At 41.0% G+C, this 23,719-nt stretch overlaps 1 pseudogene; it reads right to left on the reverse strand.

Annotated features, from left to right (window-relative positions):
• Positions 1–8,601: 8,601 nt before the first annotated feature.
• LOC111527076 lies at positions 8,602–17,082 on the reverse strand (annotated as a pseudogene).
• Positions 17,083–23,719: the final 6,637 nt, after the last annotated feature.

A 23,719-nucleotide genomic window follows, 5' to 3' on the forward strand; every position in this document is an offset into this window, starting at 1 on the left:
TTTTTTTTTTTTTTTTTGAGACGGAGTCTCGCTCTGTCGCCCAGGCTGGAGTGCAGTGGCGCGATCTCAGCTCACTGCAAGCTCCGCCTCCCGGGTTTACGCCATTCTCCTGCCTCAGCCTCCCGAGTAGCTGGGACTACAGGCGCCCGCCAAATCGCCCGGCTAGTTTTTGTGTATTTTTTAGTAGAGACGGGGTTTCACCCTGTTAGCCAGGATGGTCTCGATCTCCTGACCTTGTGATCCGCCCGTCTCGGCCTCCCAAAGTGCTGGGATTACAGGCTTGAGCCACCGCGCCCAGCCAAGACTCCATCTCTTTAAAAAACAACAAAAATGTTAAACGAGACCAGGCTGAGAACAGAGCTTTCAGGTGAACACTGATCCAATAATCTGTTTTGGTGACATTACCACTTGACCCAGCATCTAATCCCAAATCAGTCATTATGGAGCAGATACTCTGTGCTAGGCAGCCTGGAAAACAGTCCCCAATGATTCCACCTCCTACTTTTCACACCCACGTAAATGGCATTTTGCATGACCTATCATGCAGCTTTGTAGTAGATCCTGAGCCTGAGGTATCCAGCTAAGCCACACCCAGATTCCTGACCCACAGAAATCGTGAGATAAAAAATGTTCGCAGCCGGGCGCGGTGGCTCACGCCTGTAATCCCAGCACTTTGGGAGGCCGAGGCGGGCAGATCACGAGGTCAGGAGATCGAGACCATCCTGGCTACGCGGTGAAACCCCGTCTCTACTAAAAATACAAAAAATTAGCCGGGCGTGGTGACAGGCGCCTGTAGTCCCAGCTACTCGGGAATGGCGTGAACCCGGGAGGCGGAACTTGGCAGTGAGCCGAGATCGCGCCACTGCACTCCCCCATGGGGGACAAGAGCAAGAAAAAAAAAAAAGTTTGCTCTTATAAGCTGCTAATGTTGGGGTTATCTGTAACACCGTAATAGATAACTACTACATTCTTCCAGGTGAGGCGTAATCGATTGCAATAACCAACAGCTCTGTGATCTAACTATTATCAACTTCATTTTACAGAGAAAACGGAGACTCGGAATATTTACATGACTTTCCCAAATTCAAAACAGCTAGTAAATGACAGCACTGGAATTTAAATCCAGTGTAGCTCTGAAATCCACACTCTAGCTGTATGACTTTGGGCAAGTTACTGCAACCTCTTGGTAGTCAGTTTCCTCATCAGTAAAATTAGGGACTGAAGCAAAGTATTCATCTCTATTTTTCTAAAATTTCATACCCCTCCTCTGCTTTATCCACAGCCCAAGAAGCGAATTGAAATGATATTTATACTAAAAAATGTGGAGTGGGGAAACAAGGATTTGAAGATTACTCAACTGAGATGAAGAAATGCGGCCGTGCAGAAAACTAGTGAGGCTTGTGACTCCCCAGGGCAGACGTGGCTGATGCTGACAGCTGCCCATTAATCCTGGGAGTGCCGCTCAGAGGATAAAGGTGGGAGGGGGAGATCCATTTCTTTTTTTTTTTTTTTTAATCAGTCTGTCACAGAAGATGGAAATCTGTTTCTTAAGAGGAAAGGAAGAAGAGGTTTCTAATCTACTCTGACCAACTGTTATGTTGCAATATCTTCACAGAGATCCTTCCAGCTGTAATAAACGTAGTAAAAGAAATACAACATACTTTAGCTACAACTTAGTACAGAGACTCTTAAATACAGTGAGGCCAGGCAGATGGAACATGTGGAACAAAGCAGGGAAAGGGCGTAATAACAACTATGATAACCGTGGCTGTACTCATATATATTGAGACGTTTTATTTTATTATAATTTGTTATTATTATACTGGCTTTTTGTGTGTGAGCTGTTTTGAATCTTTCAACTCCTTTAAATGCTTTCAAAAACAAGTATTTTAGCTGGGTGCAGTGGCTCATGCCTGTAATCTCAGTACTTTGGGAGACTAAGGTGGGAAAATGGCTTGAACCTGGAAGTTCAAGACCAGCTTGGGCAACATGGCAAGATCCCGTCTCTACAAAAAATGAAAAAAAAAAAAAAATTAGCTGGTAACTGGGTACAGTGGTGCACACATGTAGTCCCAGCTACTTGGGAAGCTGGGGTAGGAGGATTGCCTGAGCCCAGAAAGTCGAAGCTGCCATGAGCCGTGATTACACCACTTGACTCCAGCCTGGGCGAAAGAGCAGGCCCTGTCTCAAAAAAAAAAAAAAAAAAAAAAACAAGAAAGAAAGAAAGAAAGAAAGAAAAGCTAGTATTTTAAACTGTGCCTCAGATCTAAAAACGAGTGAACCACTGCCCTAAATCATGGAATAGCAAGCCCAACTTGGTTGGGAGGAGACCCTTTCCATATGGGGTCAAAACTCTACTTGCCACTGTGGCACTTATCAGAATTAAAAGAATAGAGACCTTCAACTTCACCCTGAGGGGACTGCTATACTCATAACTGAGGAGGCAAAGTCCAGATACATGAGCAGATAAGGTAGAGAAAGATATAATGAATTTCTCTCTTCCTCAAAAGAAAGAAGCCCAGTAACAAATCTCCTTCAGTGCTCAATAATGTTTGGCGAGGTAGACTAGTTGAAAGCTTAGGACTTGGCTGTTTAATCATCCATTCATTTTTTCAAAGGGCTTGCCACTTACTAGCTAGGTGAACACAGGCTAGTTATTTGCCCTCTCCGAGTCTTAATTTCCACCTTTGCAAAAAGGAATGATAATACCTTCCTTTTCCTTTATTATTGTAAGGATTAAAGAAGATCACTTCTTTGAAAGAACGGTGCACAGGGGCGCAAATAATAGAAATTTTAAAAATATTGTGTCCTTCTTTCACATTCCTTTTTTTCTCAAGAAATTTAAAACCAGTATATGTTTTTAAAAAAGTCATTCTAGCTGCTCCATGGAGATCATATATAAATTGAAAGAATGGAAATAGAGAGGTGAGTCAGGAGACTATTGAAGTCCAGATGGGAGATAAAAGTGGCTCAGGCTCAGAGAGTAACAGTAGAAAAAAAGAGAAGTGAGGAGATTTGGGGTGTATCTTAAAGACAGAGTTGACCGTGCTCACTGTGGAGCACATGGAGAGAAAAATCCCTCTTAAAAATTTTATTTAGCTTATTTCATTCCAAAGAAAGAAGACTGACTCATTGGTGCTGTGTAGATTGCTGCTCTCCAACAGAACTTTTTGTGATAATGGAAATGTCCTAGATGGTTGTTGTCTAATATGGTAGACATGAGCCTCCTGTGCCTCTTGACACTTGAAGTATGGCTAGTATGACCAAGAAACTAAATTTTTTATTTTATTTCATTATAATTAATTCAAAGTCATATAGCTATCATATTAGACAGTGCAAATCTAGGTAATATACAACCTAGATTTTTTTCCCCTATAATTCCTTCAAATGATACAGACACAACAGTTTATAGAATGTAGAGTTTGCTCCCACATACATTTTTTATGATGTTGTCCAACCTTAACTGTTCAACCAGTTTATGTTAATTGAGCTAAAATCTGGGTGGGGGGAGAAATCAACATTCTTTCTACTTCTATTAATCCCAATATTATAACATTAATCAGTAAGCCATTTTTGACCAATGAAAAACATCATATAAATTATATCTTTGCATGTTTTCATTATGTTGCTCCTTGGCCTAATTTATGTGAAATCAATTGCTATGATAACTACATATCGTGTTATTTGACCATAATGTCTACAGGAGAAATAACGAATTAAAAAAAAAAAAATCTTATAAGGAAGACTGTGTAGCAAATCTGACTGTCTGTTAGCCTAGGAACTGAAGTAGTTATTACACCTTAGATATTTAAAAGGCATATCAAGGTTGACGTAAGGGGAATTGCAGTGACAATAATAATATTTAAAATAAATTTTCATTTCATTCTTCCTCCTATGTTTTATGAACAATAGTAATATTTTTAATTTATAAAAGCTCTTTTCTCTTTTCTTCCTCTCTCTTCTTATTTTCCTTTGGAGAATAAGTCCTAAATATCTATATGCTACCCTATAGTTTATAGATATTTCATCAGTGTCTTCAAAACTAAACTTACCATCTATGCTGCAGTTAGGAAAAACCATGCTTACCATAGTATGCATACTCCCTCCAAATTCCTACCAGATACTCTGAGTGAATATTTTTGGGTTCTGTCTGCCCAGTATTATGTGTCCCTCTTTTCCTGATAACTGCAACTCCTTTCCCCCGAAGGTAGTATCCTTTACCCCTACTTGTGATCTCGGTGGGACAGCCAATCACAATACTTCTCTCATCCCCCAGCCACAATCGTTAGCCTGGGATTAAACGCGGTGCTCTTCCAAGTCCCTATCAGAGTTCTTAGCCAAGATTTTATACCTATTCTGAAAGAAAAGTGACCTTTTTCTTTTCAGTTGCTAAACTGGGTTGCTGTAAAACTTGAGCTATCTGTAATCATACTCTGTCATTTCCCAACCATATGAACGAAGCACTCCTGAAATGGGGAAGAATAAGAGCCGCACGTGGAGGGAAGTAGAAGAGAGGAAGAGAGCAAAGAGATGATCGGATGATTTCATTTCTCTGCCTGAGGCCAGCTCCACCCAATGGACTTCCCAGTTCAGTAAACCAACAATTTCCCTTTTATACATAAGCTTCTATGAGTCGGCTTCTGGCATCTGTAATCAAATGTGTCCTGTTGAATATAGTGCCTCTCCAAACTCATAGCCATGCTCCCCTTCACTCTCCATGCTCAGCCATACTTGAATACTCTCTGGTCACTGTGCTCTTTCATGCCTGGGTCTTGGAATATATGTTCCCTCTGCCTGGAGCCACAGGCTTCAGAGCTCAGCTGAAACATCACTGTCTTAAGGAGGGCCTACCTGACTTTTAGATGTAGGTCATTCACCTGCTATAAACTCTTTGTGCACTTTGTGCTTTTCCTATCATCAACCTCACTGTAGTTATTATTAATGTCTCTTTGATGTTTCTCTTTACCACTAGACTCTGAGCTTTGTGAGATCAGGGAACTGCATCTGTCTTATTCACTGATATATTCCCCAGCACCTAGAATAGTGCTTGGCCCAAAGGACACACCTCAGGAATACATGAATGGTGTTTTCTATGCATATCGTTAATATATTTTCAAAACTTAGTATACATTTTCTCTTTTTTTTGTTGTTGAGAGAGAGTCTTGCTCTGTCGCCCAGGCTGGAGTGCAGTGGTGTGATCTAGGCTCACTGCAACCTCCACTTCCTGGTTCAAGCAATTCTCCCGCCTTAGCCTCCCGAGTAGCTGGGACTACAGGCGCCCGCCACCACACCAGGCTAATTTTTGTATTTTTAGTAGAGACAGGGTTTCACCATATTGGCCAGGGTGGTCTTGAACTCCTGACCTTGCAATCCGCCAGCCTCGGCCTCCCAAAGTGCTGGGATTACAGGTGTGAGCCACCACGCCTGGCCTAGTATACATTTTTAACCCTACTTTCTAGCAGAACTAAGCTGGTAGACACTAAATTTCCTAAGATCCCACAGCTCAGAAGGCCAATTACCAGGCTGAAAATGTGACTTTCAACTCTTCATCCAGCCTACTTCTCACTATAAACACCTACTTCTAAAAATATTTTTCATACAAAAAATAAATAATAAGCTTCTCAGTTGCAGCCAGGGTTAAGTACCACTGTTTCAAAATCACCTTATTTTTCCTCTTTGAAACTGTTGATACTATCAAGTGGCATTGCCCTAATTGCTTTGTATTTCTCTGTATATTAATTCTAATTCTTTTAATGAAATCATTAATTCCTTGAAACTTCAGTCTTGCTACTCAAAGTGTGGTCCCTGGACCAGTAAAATCAATATCCCTCCTGGAGCTTTTCAGATATGCAGAATCTCAAGCCCCATCCCAGAACCTATAGAATTAGAAACATTTTAACAAGATCCCCAGATAATACCATGTACAGTTCTCAACCACTGCTCTGGAATAGTAGGTCACAGCAGATGGTTTTGTGCCATACCATTTGTATTCACGGCACATAGGTTGGGAGACTGCAGGTGAAGGAAAATACTTAATGCCAGCTTTTGAGGTGGTCAGTTAATTCAATGAGCCAAACTGAGAGTAACCATCAGACCTTTATTCTCTACTACAACAGTGTGGGCAAGAGGCAAAAGAGGACGGCTCCAGCTCCCCCACGGAACAGCTCTAGGTGAGGATCAGATGACACGGAGAACAGACAAGAAAAATGAGCCCCGGCCCCACATGGCCCCACATGAAAGGCTCCTGCCTCTTTATAGCTCACAGGCTGGGAAAGGGAAAAGGGCTAGGAGTAGAAAGGTGCGCAGTCAAAGTGGAGGAAAGTGCCTCAGCCAAGGCCCCCAACAGACAGCCTCTGAATAGAGACACCTGGGCTAGGCATACAGACATGCACACATGCAGTGCAGGGGTGTGAGGGAGGGGTGGTGGAACTGAATCTTTTTTTTTTTTAATTTAATGTATGAGCCTAACCTTCCCTTCCCCTCCCCTCCCCTCTCCTCTGCTCCCTTCCCCTCCCCTTCCCTTTCCTTTCATTTTTGAGACAGGGTCTGGCTCTATCACGCAGGCTGGAGTACAGTGGCGAAATCTCAGCTCACTGCAACCTCCGCCTCCCAAGCTCAAACCATCCTCCCACATCAGCCTCCCAAGTAGCTGGGACTGCAGGTGCATGTATTTGTATTTTTGGTAGAGATGGGGTTTTGCCACGTGGCCCAGGCTGGTCTTGAACTCCTGGGCTCAAGCCATGCTCCCGCCTTAGCCTCCCAAAGTGCTGGGATTACAGGTGTGAGAAGAAAGATACCCGTTTGAATCCTTGAATGCAACTCCCTAGAGGAAACCGTAAGGCACTGGCTGTGCACCGAGTCTGGTATGGGAAGGGCAGCCTCTTCCTTCCACGGAGCTTGCCAGTCAAAGCCTTGTCATTATCTCAAATCACCCATCGATCACACAAAGGATTTTGGCCTAGAGTCAAACTTCTCAACTAGTTGATATAAATTTTGCACCATTTAATAAGATACTACTTTGCTCAGTAGGCTAAGCAAAGTAGTCTATCAAAGTGACCCATGCGCATTGAAGGATTTGTCTCCAGAAATGGTTCTCAAAGGGCAATGTCTCGACCAGCAACATTAACATCACCTGGGAACTTCCTAAAACTTCAAATTCTTGGGCCCCACCCTAGACTTTCTGAATCAGAAAATGTCGGGATGGGGTCCAGCCATCTGTGTTTCGATACTTCCCCCCGGGTGACCCTGACAGATTCTAACATTTGAGAACCCACTGCTCTGTAGCGGGGTTTCTCAAATTCAGCACTATGGACATTTGAGGCCAGATAATTGTTGTTGCTGGAAGCTGTTCTGTGGATTGTGGGATGCTCAGACAAGCCTCTGGCCTCTAGCTACTAGATTCTTGTACCATATTCCTGGTTGTGACACCCCAAAATTTCTCCAGCCATTGCCAAATATCCCCTGGGGGACAAAATTGCTCCCAGTTGAGAACCACTGCCCTAGAGTAATAACTATGACCTAGATTGGCCCAAGCCTAAAGCATAACATACAAACATACAAAAATGATAACATACATGCACTTAAGTATTCACAGATACATGACAATGTGACATAAACTAACCTCTAAACAGTTCACAGTTTACAAAGCACTTTCACACATAGGTCATTTGTTCCCCACAGTAATCCTAGAAGGAGGGTGATTATCATCATTCTCATCTTAGTGGTAAGGAAACTGAGATTCATACAAGTTACTTGATGTGACCAAGGTTATTGCCTGCTAAGTGGCAGAGAGGGAACTTAAACCTAGGTCTTTCTTTTTCATAAAGAGAATTACCTTATTAAATGAGTTATGGAGGGGTTATTTCTAGTCTTTCACAATATTATTGCTCTTGGAAAAAATTCAGTATTAGCTGATAAATAATAGTTGTAGGGATACTCTAACAGATTATTCAATATGAAAAACAGATTGTGCATCCAAAATCAGGGAAGCCTATCTATAGATATTTACACAAGTTATTATGTGAGCTATTATTTGGAAATAGAAGTCTTATGATAGTCAGCTGGGTGCAGGGGCTCACGCCTGTAGTCCCAGCATTTTGGGAGGAAGAGGTGGGCGGATCACTTGAAGTCAGGAGTTTGAGACTAGCCTGGCCAACATGGTGAAACTCCATGTCTACTAAAAATACAAAACATAGTTGGGCATGATGGCGCATGCCTGTAATCCCAGCTACTCAGGAGGCTGAGGCAGGAGAATCGCTTGAACCCAGGAGGTGGAAGTTGCAGTGAGCTGAGATCGTGCCACTGCACTCCAGCCTGGGTGACAGAGTGAGACTCCTTCTCAAAAACAAAAACAAAAAAGCCAATAGTGAGCCTCAGTCAGAGATGTTGGAGAGATGTGTAATCAGTTAAGAGGAGTAAAAAAACAACACAATCAGACAAATTCAGGAATAGTCTTTCTCCTGTAAACTGCAGCCCCTGCCTGGTGAGAAACTGAAATCACAATCCTAGCACACTGGCTGAAAGAGATAGAAGAAGAACACCCAGCACATCGTAGAGCCGTTGTCCTGCTCTGACCAGGATTCCTACAGAATGAGTTGCTGCTCAACCAGCCTTAGGCTCCCATGGAGCAGTGTGTAAAAAGCCTTCAGAGCCTGAGACTTCCAGAACGTGGATGGAATACTCATCCAGAGGTGAGCTGGGGATTTCCACGGGCACAGTAATAGACTTTGGCTTCAGAGTGAGCATCCAATCGCCAGTAGCCAACTTGCTGACCTTTGGATGGTCCTCCAACATGGCCAAACTTGTTGCAGAGCATAAAAATGAAATACTAAATAAAGATCAAGGCCAAATCAAAGTCATGATGAGACAAATGACCCCATACAGACCTTTTGATGTCAGTTCTTTTTTTCCCTGAGAAGAACTTGAAACCTCTTGCCTCCTCTTTAGAGAGGGTTGTTAATGGTCCTATAAACTGGAGTTTAAATCTGGAAACGTTTCTCATTAGGGGAAAGAGCACTGGGCTTGGACTCAGAATCCTGGGTTCCAGTCCTGGATGTTCAACAGAGAAACCACTCAACCTCACTCTGCCTCAGATTTTTCTTATAAAAACAAAGAGAGCTGATTACAAGAACTCTAGGATTCCTACCACTTCTAGAATTCTACCCTTTACCAACATCTGAAATTTGCATTGAATACACTCCCCACTTGGGAGACACCATGCAGAAAATTACAGAAGGCAGGATTTGGAGTCATCCAGGCCCAGCTTGCAATCCCAACTCTGCAGTATTCTAGCTGGATCATGTAAGACAACTCCCCTAGCCCTCCCCATGCTAGTTTCTTCATCTTTAAAACAAAGGTGATAACAACAGTATTCAACTCAAAAGGACTTTTATGAATATTAAATGGAAGTATATGTATAAACAATACATAGTACCTGGTACATAGGAAGTACTCAGTAGATGGGAGTTACTAATATGTATTTGAGAATAGACAGGCCAGGTGCAGTGGCTCATACCTGTAATCCAAGCACTTCAAGAAGCCAAGGCAGGAGGACTGCTTGAGGCCAGGTGTTCGAGACCAACCTGGGCAAAAGAGCGAGACTCCATCTCTGTGAAAGAAAGAGAGAGAGAGAGAGAGAGAGAAAGAGAGAGAGAGAGACAGAAAGAAAGAAAGAAAGAAAGAAAAAAAGAAAAAGAAAGAAAGAGAAAGAAAGGAAGGAAGGAAGGAAGGAAGGAAGGAAAGAAAGAGAGAAAAGAAAGAAAGAAAGAAAGAGAGAGAGAGGCCGGGCGCGGTGGCTCAAGCCTGTAATCCCAGCACTTTGGGAGGCCGAGACGGGCGGATCACGAGGTCAGGAGATCGAGACCATCCTGGCTAACACGGTGAAACCCTGTCTCTACTAAAAATACAAAAAACTAGCCGGGCGAGGTGGCGGGCGCCTGTAGTCCCAGCTACTTCGGAGGCTGAGGCAGGAGAATGGCGTAAACCCGGGAGGCGGAGCTTGCAGTGAGCTGAGATCCGGCCACTGCACTCCAGCCGGGCAACAGAGCAAGACTCCGTCTCAAAAAAAAAAAAAAAAAAAAAAGAAAGAGAGAGAGAAAGACTTAGCTGGATGTGGTGGTGCATGCCTGTGTTCCAGCTACTTGAGAGGCTGAAGTAGGACAATCACTTGGGCCCAGGAGGTCAGGGCTGCAGGCTGCAGTAAGCCATGATTGCAACACTGTGCTCCAGCCTGGGTGACAGAGTAAGGGGCTATCTTGAAAAAATAAAAAAATAAAAAAAAGAAAGAAAAGAAAATGTACACTCGGGAAAATGAAATTGAAGGACTTTAATTAAGACCTATACCTCATTTTGTGATGGAGGGAGCCAGAGTGACTTAAAAATCAACTGGCTAAAAACTTTCTATTTTTTTAAATCTCAACACTGGTAAACAACAGTCTCTGAGAAGGAACACAGGCCATGTCTCATGTTTCCTGCATGATTCAAATTAGTGGATAATTAGTCATAAAGATTTTCTGAGTAAATAGCACCATTTTGTAATACACTGTTTTCTGCTAGTTTGGTTAGGGATGGACAAACGGTGAATGAAAAAGGAAGGTATATAGATGTGTTGTCCAGCACAGTAGCCACTAGTACCATGTGGCTATTCACAGCTTAAAATGTGACCAGTTCAAGCTGAGATGTGCTGTAAACACAAAATTCACAGCAGATTTCAAAGATTTGGTACCAAAAAAAGTAAAATATTCAATAATATCTTTACATTGATTATATGGCGAAATGATAAGATTGGTAAGTTGGAGTAAACAAAATATTTTAAAATGAATTTTACCTCCTTTTTAGTTTTAAAATGTGACTATTAAGCAATTTTAAATTACATATAGGGCGTGCATTATATTTCTATTGACCAATGCAGTATAGAGAGGAAAAATAAGAACACACATACACAAAGAGCAAGAAAAAAAGGAAGTCCCAGGGATGTAGCAATTAAAAAAAAAAAAAAAGTGAAGAAGGCCACAGGCTTGATGATCCTTGTTCCATGCAAAGAAAGTCACAAAATTGATTTTTCTATTAACAAAGAAGCTAATCGAGATTGCATTCCCTATGCCTTTTACGTATTTCATTTTGTAACATTTGGTAGAGGAAAGAAAAGAGAAGTTGTGCCTTCCTCATCTCTTTCATTGAATAATCTCTTTTAATCTCATAAAACACTGGGCCCTCTTTTGGTCATAAGTGGGTAGAAAGACATTAAAATAAGGAAAGTGCACCCTCTGCAGGCTACTTGGTAATACAGAAATATTGAAGAGCGAAGTTCTGTAAAAAATACTGCAGAATGAATAAATGAATGGATGAGTTACATTTCACGTGACTGCATCTACTGCTGTCATCATTGATTCAATAATGATGAAAATAAAGGCAAGGAAATGGGTCGGATAGTATGAAAATTATTATTAGCTTATGTCACCCCTTTTTTCCTTCCCTTCTGCCTTCTTTCCCTTCTTCCTGTCTTTCCTCCTTCTTTCTTATTCTCCTTACTCCCTCCCTTTCTTCTTTTCTTCCCCCTCCCTCCCTCCCTCTCGTCCTTCCCTCCTTCCTTCTTCCCTCCCTTCCACTGTCCCTTCCTTCCTTCGTTCCTTCCTTCCTTCGTTCCTTCCTTCCTTCCTTCTTTCCTCTTTTTTCTTGCTCTCACTCTTTGAACAGCTTAGACACATCTTTTTTGGAAATCCTATATAAAGACAGATGGCAAAAGGCCAAACTTAGCCTAGAGATTTATGCTGTTTATTTCGGTACTGTTTCTTTATGAGGTTAATGCTTCATTTATGTTTCTAAATTCAATCTGGCAGATAAAGTAAAGAGATAACAAGGCCACAAACATCACCAGTCACAAACTTAATGGTGTCAAGTATGTGATTATAAGCAGCGCCTAACTTAGGAAAGGGTTACCTTCCCAAAGGCAGTTTATATTTTAGTTGTTTGGAATGAGAAATCTTTTTCTCATTTTTTCTGAGCCAGTTCACAAGGACACAAATACATATTAACCTATAATGTATCTGAGATAGATAATAACAACATCATTATTTTTACTTTATCAAATAGTAATATATAACAGTATTTTTATGGAAAAAGACAAATATAAGGGCCCCTTTGGGCTCTCAGGAGATTATCCTTCTTTCTCCAGGTGGTATGAGCAGTCTTCCCTCCGTTTCTTGATTTAGAGATGAGGGTTACCTCTGGGAGATTCATGCCAGACAACCACAAGACCAGGGTCTTTTTTTTTTTTTTTTTTTTTTTTTTTTTTTTTTGAGACGGAGTCTTGCTCTGTCGCCAGGCTGGAGTATAGTGGTACAATCTCGGCTCACTGCAACCTCTGTCTCCTGGGTACAAGTGATTCCTGCCTCAGCCTCCCGGGTAGCTGGGACTACAGGTGCCCGCCACCACACTTGGCTAATTTTTGTATTTTTAGTACAGACAGGGTTTCACCATGTTGGCCAGGCTGGTCTCGAACTCCTGACCTCATGATCCACCCACCTCGGCCTCCCAAAGAGCTGGGATTACAGGCGTGAGCCATCGCTCCTGGCCAGTATCTCATTAGGACTCTTTAGTGCCAAACAAGGAAGCTAACTCACTGGTACAGTCACACCCCAAGATTTCCGAACTGGAGAACAAAGAAAAATTAATATCATCATCAGAGAAAGCAACACCCAAAAGGTGAATTGCCTCTGCTTTCTTCAACACACACACGTGCACACACACTTTCCTGTGTCACCACCACTCATTTCATAGATTAGTCATCTGTAGGTTACGACTGCCTGTAATGATAGATAACCAGGCTTCAGTAGCCTTAAGAAATATGGCACTAGTGTTATGGAATATATTTCCTATTAGCATTTTTATTATTCACAGCATAATTTATTTTAAGACCAATTTAATTCCTTTTAACCTATTAAACAAAACTAGCATGGTGAAATTAAACTTTGCAGTATGTGAAATAACTTAAGGAGAGCTTATGAAAGGGAATTTGGAATAACCCAGAAATTATATTTATTGCTTACACATAATTCAAAACAGTGCGAAAATGTAATGCAATCTGTAAACTTGTGTTTTTGTCAGATTATATATTTTAAAATAAACACTTGCAGGAAAATACAAAAAAAGGTGACAGCATTTGTTATTTGCTTTTTCTTATGCTTATATTTAAACTTTTTAATCCAGAATATATATAACAGCTTAAATTGTGTGCCTACTAAAGCTTCACCTCTCATAGTTAAAATGCTGAAAAAAATTAAAAGCATCTGTCTTGATCAGAGTTATGAGAACACAAGTGAAATGTTTTTGCAGCTCTGCTCTCTCTTGAATGCAGAGACATAAAATTTGGAGCTTTTGAGAAATATGGTCCCTATGTAATGCGCAGTGGTTCAATGAAGAAGCTCTTACTCACTTAACTTAGTGAGTAGATTAAAATACAATCGGAATTTCCTCTTTGGGAAGCTAAATTTAGTTTTCAGCTATAATCTTTATGTGACTCCAGGTGTGATGTATAGAAATCTCATAGTATTGTATAGCATGATCATTAAAATGAGCATGGCTGGGCGGGGTGGCTCACACCTGTAATCCCAGTACTTTGGGAGGCCGAGGCAGGTGGATCATGAGGTCAGGACATCCAGAACATCCTGGCTAACTCAGTGAAACCCTGTCTCTACTAAAAACACAAAAATTAGCCAGGCATGGTGGTGGGCGCCTGTGGTCCCAGCTACTGGGGAGGCGGAGGCAAAAGAATCCTTCCAACACTGGAGGTGGAGCTTGCAGTGAGCCGAGATCACGCCACTGCACTTCAGCCTGGGAGACAGAGCAAGACTCCATTTCAAAAAAAAAAAAAAGAAAAGAAAAAGAAAATGAGCATTAGATTTACAGTTAAATCCTGCATAAACCATTTAGGAGATATATGACCTAAGACATAGCTTAACCTCTCTGTTCTTTAGCTTCTTCATCCAAAAACTGGGGTTCATTCATTTATTGAACACTTAACACGTGCCAAGCACTGTTCTGAGAACTGGGAACATAATTAAAGAACATATTTAGTCCAAAGTCTCAGGAAGATTGCATCCAAATTGGCAGAGATAGAGAGTTTTTGTAATTAATTAATGTGAAAATGTTTAGGAAGTATTAGCTCTTAGGATAAAAATGAAATAGGGTGATGTAAAAGGAATATTGAGGACGTTCCTGAAGACAGAGTTGTCAAGGAAACCCTCTCCAGGGAGATGAGATTGAATCTGAGGCCTGAATGACAAGGAGGTGTCATCCACACTAAGGTCTGGGAGAAGAGAGATCCAGGCAGAAGGAAAAGCTGGCAAAAAGTCCAACAGAGAGATTGAGTGTGGCGTGTCACAAGAACAAAAAGAAGGTAGTGTGGCTGGGGCAGAGCGAGTGGAAAAGACGCAGGACATGAAGTAGGCAGGGGCTAGATCAGGCCACTCCTGGTTAGAGGAACTGGTTTAGAGTTTGGTTTTTATTTTAAGTACAGTTCAAAGGCATTAGAGGACTTTCATCAGGATGGTCGTGAAGACTGAGATAACATGCATAAAGCACTCAGCACAATGTGCAGAGTGAACACTTAGGAAAGGGGGACGTCATTATAATCATTGTTGATATATGATAAAACCCTAACACACAATATGTGAAGTCCAAAATATGTATTATTTTAAAACTCAGGGTCAAGTTATTGCAAGATTAATGAAGAAAGAACACGGCCTGAGCAGAGGATAGGAGTCCATTGCCAATCACCACCTGGCCGAATTCTCACTATTGTGGGGCAGGCTTTACTGTATTTCTTGTCATCATTATCATTTTCACCATCAGCTTTATTATCAATGCAACTGAAGTAAAATCTTAGGCCAGCACTGTTCATCACTGAAGTGAAATGTTGATCAGCCTACAGCAAAATGAATCTGAAGGAGCAATACTCAATGCTGTGGTCACTATGAAATGACACCAACATTCCTTAATTTCCCCCCAGAGCATCATCAGGTAAGCAGACTTTCTGTTTTCCAAGCTGGGTGGGAATCCTTCCACCCATTTTCCAGAGCTGGTGGGCAGCAAACACGGGGCTGTGAACCTCAAGAAGGTCATTTCAAGCTGGAACTCACATCAATGTGCCAAGGACTTTTCCTGGCCATGTTTTATCATCTGTGCCTGCTCTTTCTCTAAGAACACCAAATAAAGCAGTCCTTACTCCATGGATCATTTAGTTTACTAAATCATGGTTTATTTTTTCCGCAGGATATCACCTGCTATTTTAGAATCAGTTTTCAAAAGGTCTTAAATGACTTGGCTCAAAATTGGTTTTGTATTAAGGGAAAGAACCGGTGTCCCAGAGTTTCAATCAGTACTTTAACAAATAGGCTGCCGACCTCCCACAGATTGCCAACAGTAACGGTTAGCTGAGACTTCCAAGGTCCATTTCTCTCTGCTTCTCTCCTACATTTTTCCCACCCTGTTTTCACTGAAAACAGGATTATAGTCGACAGTTTTACAGGAAGGGGTTGGGGGGAGGTGGACATAACTTAAGATCTGCTGCCTCATTCCACATAACTTCTAAAGGTGCAATCAGCTGAACCACCTAGTCGCTTCGCAAGACAGTAATTTAACCATTCAAGTTGTCTTTCACCTGAGGGGGATAGAGAGTTATGATTCTGCATCAAAGTCATCGCAACATTCATTCAAACATACTAACCATGCCATTGACATTCAATTAATGTTAAATACAGTAATATTTCATTCACATATAATATTGGGGAGAATGAGGCTTTCTACACAAATGAATTTTGCAGACAAGCAAAGCTCACCCCAACAAGAACCAAAAGATATTAGTAAATTTTGAAACATTTTTGATAGAATTTAAATGCACTTTTATTTATTTATTTATTTATTTATTTATTTATTTATTTATTTGAGACCGAGTCTCCCTCTGTGGCCCAGGCTGGAGTGTAGTGGCCCGATTTCGGCTCACTGCAAGCTCCGCCTCCTGGGTTCATGCCATTCTCCTGCCTCAGCCTCCTGAGTAGCTGGGACTACAGGCGCCGCCACCTCGCTGGGCTAGTTTTTTTGTATTTTTTTAGTAGAGACGGGGTTTCACCGTGTTAGCCAGGATGATCTCGATCTCCTGACGTCGTGATCCGCCGGTCTCGGCCTTCCAAACTGCTGGGATTACAGGCTTGAGCCACCGCGCCCGGCAAATGCACTTTTAATGCCCAACGACCACTTAAATAAAGTGCAAGGATCTTTATGTTGTTTATTGATAGCCAATGATCACTTTAAGCGTAATACATGGCTACATGCAATGCAGTGGTTTCGCGTAAAAGCTTCAGTTATGTTTCTCAAGTTCTGGTGAGCAACTCTCCTTGAAGCATGTCAAGCCCTTGTTGGTCTAGCTGTCCCTTTTGCTACTATTAGCAGGTTTGACTGCTCTTGGCTTGAGCACTCCCACCCCATTCACATTTGCTCTGTGTGAGAAACAAGATTATAAAACTTACGAACCTGAGCAGTATTACTTTACAACAATTCTCAGTCCATAAGGACCCCAGGAAGAGCTTAAGAGTTATTCCATACCTCGCCTGGGCACGGTGGCTCACGCCTGTAATCCCAGCACTTTGGGAGGCGGAGGCGGGCGCATCACGAGGTCGGGAGATGGAGACCATCCTGGCTAACATGGTGAGACCCTGTCCCTACTAAAAATACAAAAAATTAGCCGTACGTGGTGGCTGGGGCCTGTAGTCCCAGCTACTCAGGAGGCTGAGGCGGGAGAATGGCTTGAACCTGGGAGGAAGAGGCTGCAGTGAGCCGAGATCGCACCACTGCACTCCAGCCTGGGGGACAGAGTGAGACTCCATCTCAAAAAAAAAAAAAAAAAAAAAGTTACTCCATACCTCAAATGAGAGAAAATATGGGCTTAGATATAGGCATTTTCCTTGCTGACTGTTTTTTTCCTTTGCGAATTTTTGGCAAAGTTTGAGAATCATCTTGAGATAAGTCACTGTGTTTTATTACATTTCCTAAACATATTCTCTTCTACTTCTCGTTTCTCACTTCCATTTCGAAAATAAACTTTCTTATTCATCTCAGAAAGTTAATTTCTAATTGCTCTTAGACTATGTTGGCTAAGTTGTCAAAAATCGCTGTGTGATGATGTCAGGGAATGAAAAGATCTTTTGGAAGGGATTTTTGGTAACCATTACCCTCCTTCTTCATTGAGATTCCTGATATGATTTAACTGTCACCTCGGTGGTGCATCTGGCATGGAGTCAGAAGAGTCTGAATATCTGGTGAGAAAGAAAACAGCCTAATCAAATAGCAATGAGAAAATGTAATTGCCCTAGCAGACTGCTACATAAATAGACACATAGATCCTTTCTTGATTTTATTCCCCTGAGGCTAATGACTGACCCTAATGAAAATCCCAGAGGAAATCATTGTAATAAAAATAGCCAAAACATTAAGAACAGGGCAAGTGAGAATGATGATGGCTGATAAGCATTTGAACCATCAAGCATCCTTACTAATCCCACTACAAAAATAAATACTGGCTCATGGGCTAAAAGAAATCAGGGACCATCTTATATGAATCAATTAGTGTGTAGACCTTAAGAAAAAATATTCTACAATGACCCTCTAGTTCCCATTATTATTTTTAATAGAATCTATATACAGTAATGTAAAAAGGTCTCAAGATTGCTTTTTATGCTTTAGTGTTGTGCTATTTACGATGTGGTAGTGTTTCTAGTTTAAGCCACAAATTATAAATTCTTCCAAGTAAAAAACAAAATCATTCTAAAGTGAAACTGCTAATCCTTTTAGTCATCCCCAAAGGATCTCTGAATTCGTAAACTAGCAATTTTGGAAAAAAAAAATATACATATTATACATGTATATATACATATAATATATATAATTATATTACATATATTATATATCATATAAAATATATACATATTATACATGTGTATATACATGTTATATATAATTATATAATATTAAATGATTATTTCAGAATGAGTAAAACAGAGATGTATATGTTACATATACAGAGATGTAATGTTATATATTATATATATTACATACACACACACACACACACACCTCAGCTGGTTCCATAAATAACTTGATGTGTCTTATAAAAACAAATAAAATCACTAAGGATTTTTTTAAGTTGAGATAGTCTGAGCAAAAAAGAAAGAACAATCAGGAAAATAGTAAAACCAAACTTTAAGAGTAGTAGACAGAAATGTTGCACCAGAGCTCCATAGAGTTGTTAGAGATGGGTTACACATTTGGCTCTAAGTTTCCAGCAGTTAAAGAGAGAAACAAAAACAGTGGAAGATTCATAGCGGCCATAAAATAAAAACCAGGTTGAATGCTGGAATAAATTTTTCCCACAGGTCATATAAAAAGGATACCATGTAATGAAATGATTGACAGCCATTAAAAACAGGCATTGAGTAGAGATAACAGTCTATGATAGTTGGCCTTTCCTTTTAATTTTCCTTGTTATAAGACAATGGCATGATACCAAAATGCAATTTATCAAACTCAGTTCTCCAAAGGACTAAAACTTTAATGGTCTGGCTTCATCCAAGGGCAAAATTAATTATCTAAATGAGAATGTACTGCATGGCATTGAGGGAATTTTGCTCAAACATAAATTTTTGCAATTAGGCATTTGAGAAGAATTGGATAAAGAATGGTTAGAAATTATCTTCTCAAACTAGAGTCCAGGGTGCAGACTTCTGTGTAATAGAGTAAGGCAAAGAAAATTGAGGTACTGCCCAAGGCAAACACCCAAGTACCATTAGAAAGGACCAATATCATGCCCTCCAAACATTTCTGAATTCATTTCAAAATATAATTAAATGGGAAAGTAAGACACCAATGTTCTATGACACAAAGAGTGATGACACTAATGTTTAGCCAGGGCTTTTTCAATACAGATATTAATAGTCACCTGCTGTGGTGGCTCAAGAAAAAAGCAAGCTCAGGAAAACATCGAAATGACACCTTAATTTAAGCAATATTGCTTTCTAGTGAATCCTGCAAGGTAAATTGATTCCAATATTTCCTTTTTTTTTTTTTTTTTCTGAGATGGAGTCTTGCTCTGTCACCCAGGCTGGAGTGCAGTGGCGCGATCTCGGTTCACTGCAAGCTCTGCCTCCCGGGTTCACGCCATTCTCCTGCCTCAGCCTCCCAAGTAGCTGGGACTACAGGCGCCCGCTACCACACCCAGCTAATTTTTTTGTATTTTAAGTAGAGATGGGGTTTTGCCGTGTTAGCCAGGATGGTCTCAATCTCCTGACCTCGTGATCAGCCCACCTCGGCCTCCCAAAGTGCTGGGATTACAGGCGTGAGCCACCACGCCCGGCCGATCCCAATATTTTCTTAAGAAACTTGTTGAATGAAGTTGTTGAACACAAAGTAAATGAATGTTGGAAAACTCTTGCCAAAAACAGGGACTGGGGTTTTAGTGGCCATGGTAGATTGACTGCACTATTGTCCTCAACTTACATGCCTCCATGTATCTACAGTCTTTGATACTTACCTGCCACACTGAGCCTGGGTGTGGCCACGTGACCTACTTCAGCCAATGGGCTAGTAGCAAATTTAACAAACTTAACACATTTCTGCTTGCTCCCTTGGCTCCTTCTACTTTCATGAGAGCAAGCCCAGGTAACCTACTGCAGGCTGAGACCACGTGAGGCACAGCTGAATTGTTCCAGCTGAGACTTCCAAGCCTGCCAACACTGCTCCCCAGCCCCAAGCCCACCCACCAGCTGACTGCAGATACATAAGCAATCCCTGCCTAATGCAGTAAAGCTTGGTCAGATCAGCCAAACCGCCCAACCAATCCGAGGCATGTGAGAAATAATAAGTAGCTGTTGTTTTAAACCACTGAGATTTGGAGTGGTTTGTTACACAACAATCGCTAACTAATGCAGTGCCTGAACTTAAGCCATTTCTTTATGTAATATTAGGAAATATGACCAAGAGCTGCTAGAGTCATCTATGGAACTTAAAAATATTAGTAGATAATACTTATTACTTCTACTCTCAGTGGAAAGAGGGACAGATTCAGTTAGTTCATCCAAAAGTAATATTATATTATGAAACAAAAAGAAAAAAGGTACTCAAAACATCCCTGTTTTATTCATTTTGAAATAATCATTTAACTTATCAGGAGACTGTTCTTCCAAACCCAGGTCTTCACACTGGTGTTAAGATGCAAATTCTGTATAAGAATCAGGACTGGGTTCAATATTGTACTTAGGCAGGCTCGCCTACAACTGGTTCCTATGCACAGAATCAAATATTGAGTAAAGATCAATAAAAGCTACAAACAATCTTATCTTGTTATTGAAAGATTTCTGCACAAAATATACAGAAAGGAAAAATAATTTGATGTGGAAGAACCTTGCTGAAAGCCTGCCTCTTGCATAGAACAATGGTCTGAGAAGCCCAAACTTGCAATCTGTGGTGGGAAACTGGCTAAAATATAAAAAAAGAATAACCAGTAAACTGATGAATTCATAATAAAAAAAAAAAAGAGTAAATTTACCTTTCTTCACAAAGGGAGAGATGGGAAATATACTATATTTTGGTCCATCAGAACCAAGTTGGGAAGGCCAGATACTAACAGACCACAAACAATTTTAATAGCAGAAAACCTCCTACAGGTAATTTATATAATTTGGCCTTCTCAATCAGCAAAACTATGAAATGAAATGTTTCCTGCATGTACTAAAAAGAGGAAATTTATCTCAAAGTATAAGCCTGAGAAAAGAGGCCCTCTTGTATTTCTAGATATTGTGACTACTTCAACCTTCCTCCTCAGGTTTGTCTTCAAACCATTCCTGATACTCAATTCTAACTGCCAGGTCTGGGCAGTTAAATTTAATTTATTTAATAAATGTAATTAATTTAAAATTAATTTTAAAAAGTAAACTATTTTTAAATCAAGAGTGAAACCTGAATTTGATAAGATTCTGAATGACTTCTGAATTTCATTTCCAATGCGAGCTCACAAGCCTGGCCGTGGCTGTTTTTAGCTTTGTAACAATCATAAACACAGGAATTATGTCATACAGCACATAGGAAACAAAACCACTCAAGCAGAAGGGCTTTAATACAGGAATTAGATCCTTCAAAAACTCTTGATGGGCTGGAGAAGCAAGCTCTAAAATGGGCTTCCAAGAATAGATCCCAGATGTAACAGAGTGACACACCTTGGGAGCTATACTATGAATGACCAGTAAGGTAGGAGGAATCAAACAATGCCACTGGAGGGACTGAGATCAAGAACACACCACCAGGACTGTGACCCAGAAAGCAGGAAGCCAGGATTACGAAGCTGTCGCCAGCCCCACGGCTGCCCTTGCACATCTGTAAGCCTGGAGAGCAAAGTGTGTTTTTGGCAAAGAGGTGCCAAAAATGCATCATCTCATCACATTCTTTACACTAAGGTTACAAAAGACCCTGGTCCCTGGACACCCGTGAGTGCACCAGGAATTCTTGTTTAAACCACGGCAGCCATGGGGGCTTATGGCAGAAATATCAAAGCAGCATGAAAATAGACTTTGTTTTCCTACCACCTTCCAATCCTGGCATGAAGGTATCTAATTGATGGAGGCTTATTTGTATCCACAGCCATAAGTGCAACAGAATCCAAGAAACACAGTTTCTGCTTTCCAGCCTTGCAGTTCAAGACCCCATGTATGCCAGTCTAGCACACTGATCAGGGGAACTATGACAGTAACCTCTATCTTTGCTGAAAGACTGATAAACACAAGTTTTAGTTCATCAATAGTCGATTCATAAAAGCTCAAGAGAACCTTCTCTCTCAAGTCACCTGAAATACAGATTTCATCTCTAGATATCTAAGGTAGCACCAACAGGATTTAAATGCATCTCACTCCATTTCACCCTTCTCATTCCCATTAATCTAACCAGCTCAATCACATCTCGGCACAAAAGACACCAGGACAGCTAAACCAACATTTAAACTAAGAAAAGAATCAATCACTTTCATTTAGTTCAAGATCTTCCCTCTTAGAATGGTAATAAACAGGCAATGTTTGATTATAATACATTTCATTTCTTGTGACTTTGCCCTAACCTGGAGAGGCTTTAAGGGAGCTACTCACTACAGTACAGCCTCAAGTAGATTGACTGGACTATTCTTGAAACTCTGAATGTGGGCCACACACAGAATCCACTTAGGAACAAAACAGCCACAGAGCATACTCACACCAAGGTTACAGATGACCCAGATGACCCTGGCCCCCATTTGCCATTGAGCGCACCACCAATTCTTGCTTAGGCCAAAGCAACCATGGAAACTTGTATTTTCTGAAGTTGCTTGACTTGAAAATTTAGCAGACCCTGGGGGCTTTTTGTGGCAAAGCAATAAACTGAACCAATCAGATGCTCCCTCTTGGGATGTCTGAATGTGAAACTAGTAGAGACCTTCCTTGGGCGGGGCGTGGAGAGACGTATGGGGAAGCTGAGAGACCCAAAGAGAAAAGGAAGCAAGTCAAAGCTAAGAAAGAGGAAAAAAAGAGATCCGCAGTTGATAGAGATGAAGAGATGTAGAAGCTACCTTGGTAAACAGCATAAAACCACATAAGCTAAGGTATGAGAATGGTAAGTCAGACATTCAATCTATGGTGACATACACAAAATGTGATCTGACTTCTAGGACGGTTTTGTTCTTTCTTACTTTTCTGTAATCCTTAATAAACCAAACCCTTTAGTAGTCTCAGCATGTAGATTTCCTTTCCTTCCAACCTCAAAGAGCCTAACCTATACACTAAAGCTCACAGAACAGAGAAAAATTATATCCAAGTTTATTTCACATGTAACTCATTCAGATTGAGCAGACTATGTACGCAAATGAGGTTGGTGGGGAATATGCCATTCAACACTTCCCTGTGATGCTCATAGAAGTGGCTCACGGGAATCTTTCTCTCAATGGTTTCAGACAGGTATCCACTGGTTCTTTACCAAGCTGGAAATGTAAATGGTTCATCCTACTATGGGGATTAATAGAATAGTTGAAAGTCCAAAGATCACAGGCTTGTGACCCAATACCTAGGCAGAGAGTGGGTGATCTGATATGGAAATACGTGCACCGAGGCAAATCTCATCTGATTTATTAGTGAAATTAATAGGAACAAAAAAAATTGTCATAAGAATACAGAATGTTATAAACTGAATTTTATCCCCCAAAATTCACATATTGGGCCAGGTACAGTGGCTCACGCCTGTAATCCCAGCACTTTGGGAGGCCAAGGCAAGTGGACCGCTTAAGGTCAGGAGTTTGAGACCAGCCGAGGCAACATGGCGAAACCTCATCTCTACTAAAAATACTATAATTAGTCTCTCTGTCATCCCAGCTACTTGGGAGGCTGAGGCATGGAAGCAGAGGTTGCAGTGAGCCGAGATCGTGCCACTGCACTCCAGCCTGGGTGACAGAGACTCTGTCTCAAAAAATAAAATAAAATAAAAAAATTCATATATTGAAGCCCTAACCCCCTCACTTGACTACATTTGGAGGTAGGGCCTACAAGGAAGCAATTAAGGTTAAACAGGTTCATAAGGGTGAAGTCCTAATACCATAAGGTTAGTGTCTTTATAAGAAAAGACATCAAAGAGTTGTTCTATCTCCCGTCGTGTACACACAACG

Source organism: Piliocolobus tephrosceles, chromosome 19, assembly GCF_002776525.5.
Source record: "Piliocolobus tephrosceles isolate RC106 chromosome 19, ASM277652v3, whole genome shotgun sequence".
Taxonomy (NCBI): domain Eukaryota; kingdom Metazoa; phylum Chordata; class Mammalia; order Primates; family Cercopithecidae; genus Piliocolobus; species Piliocolobus tephrosceles.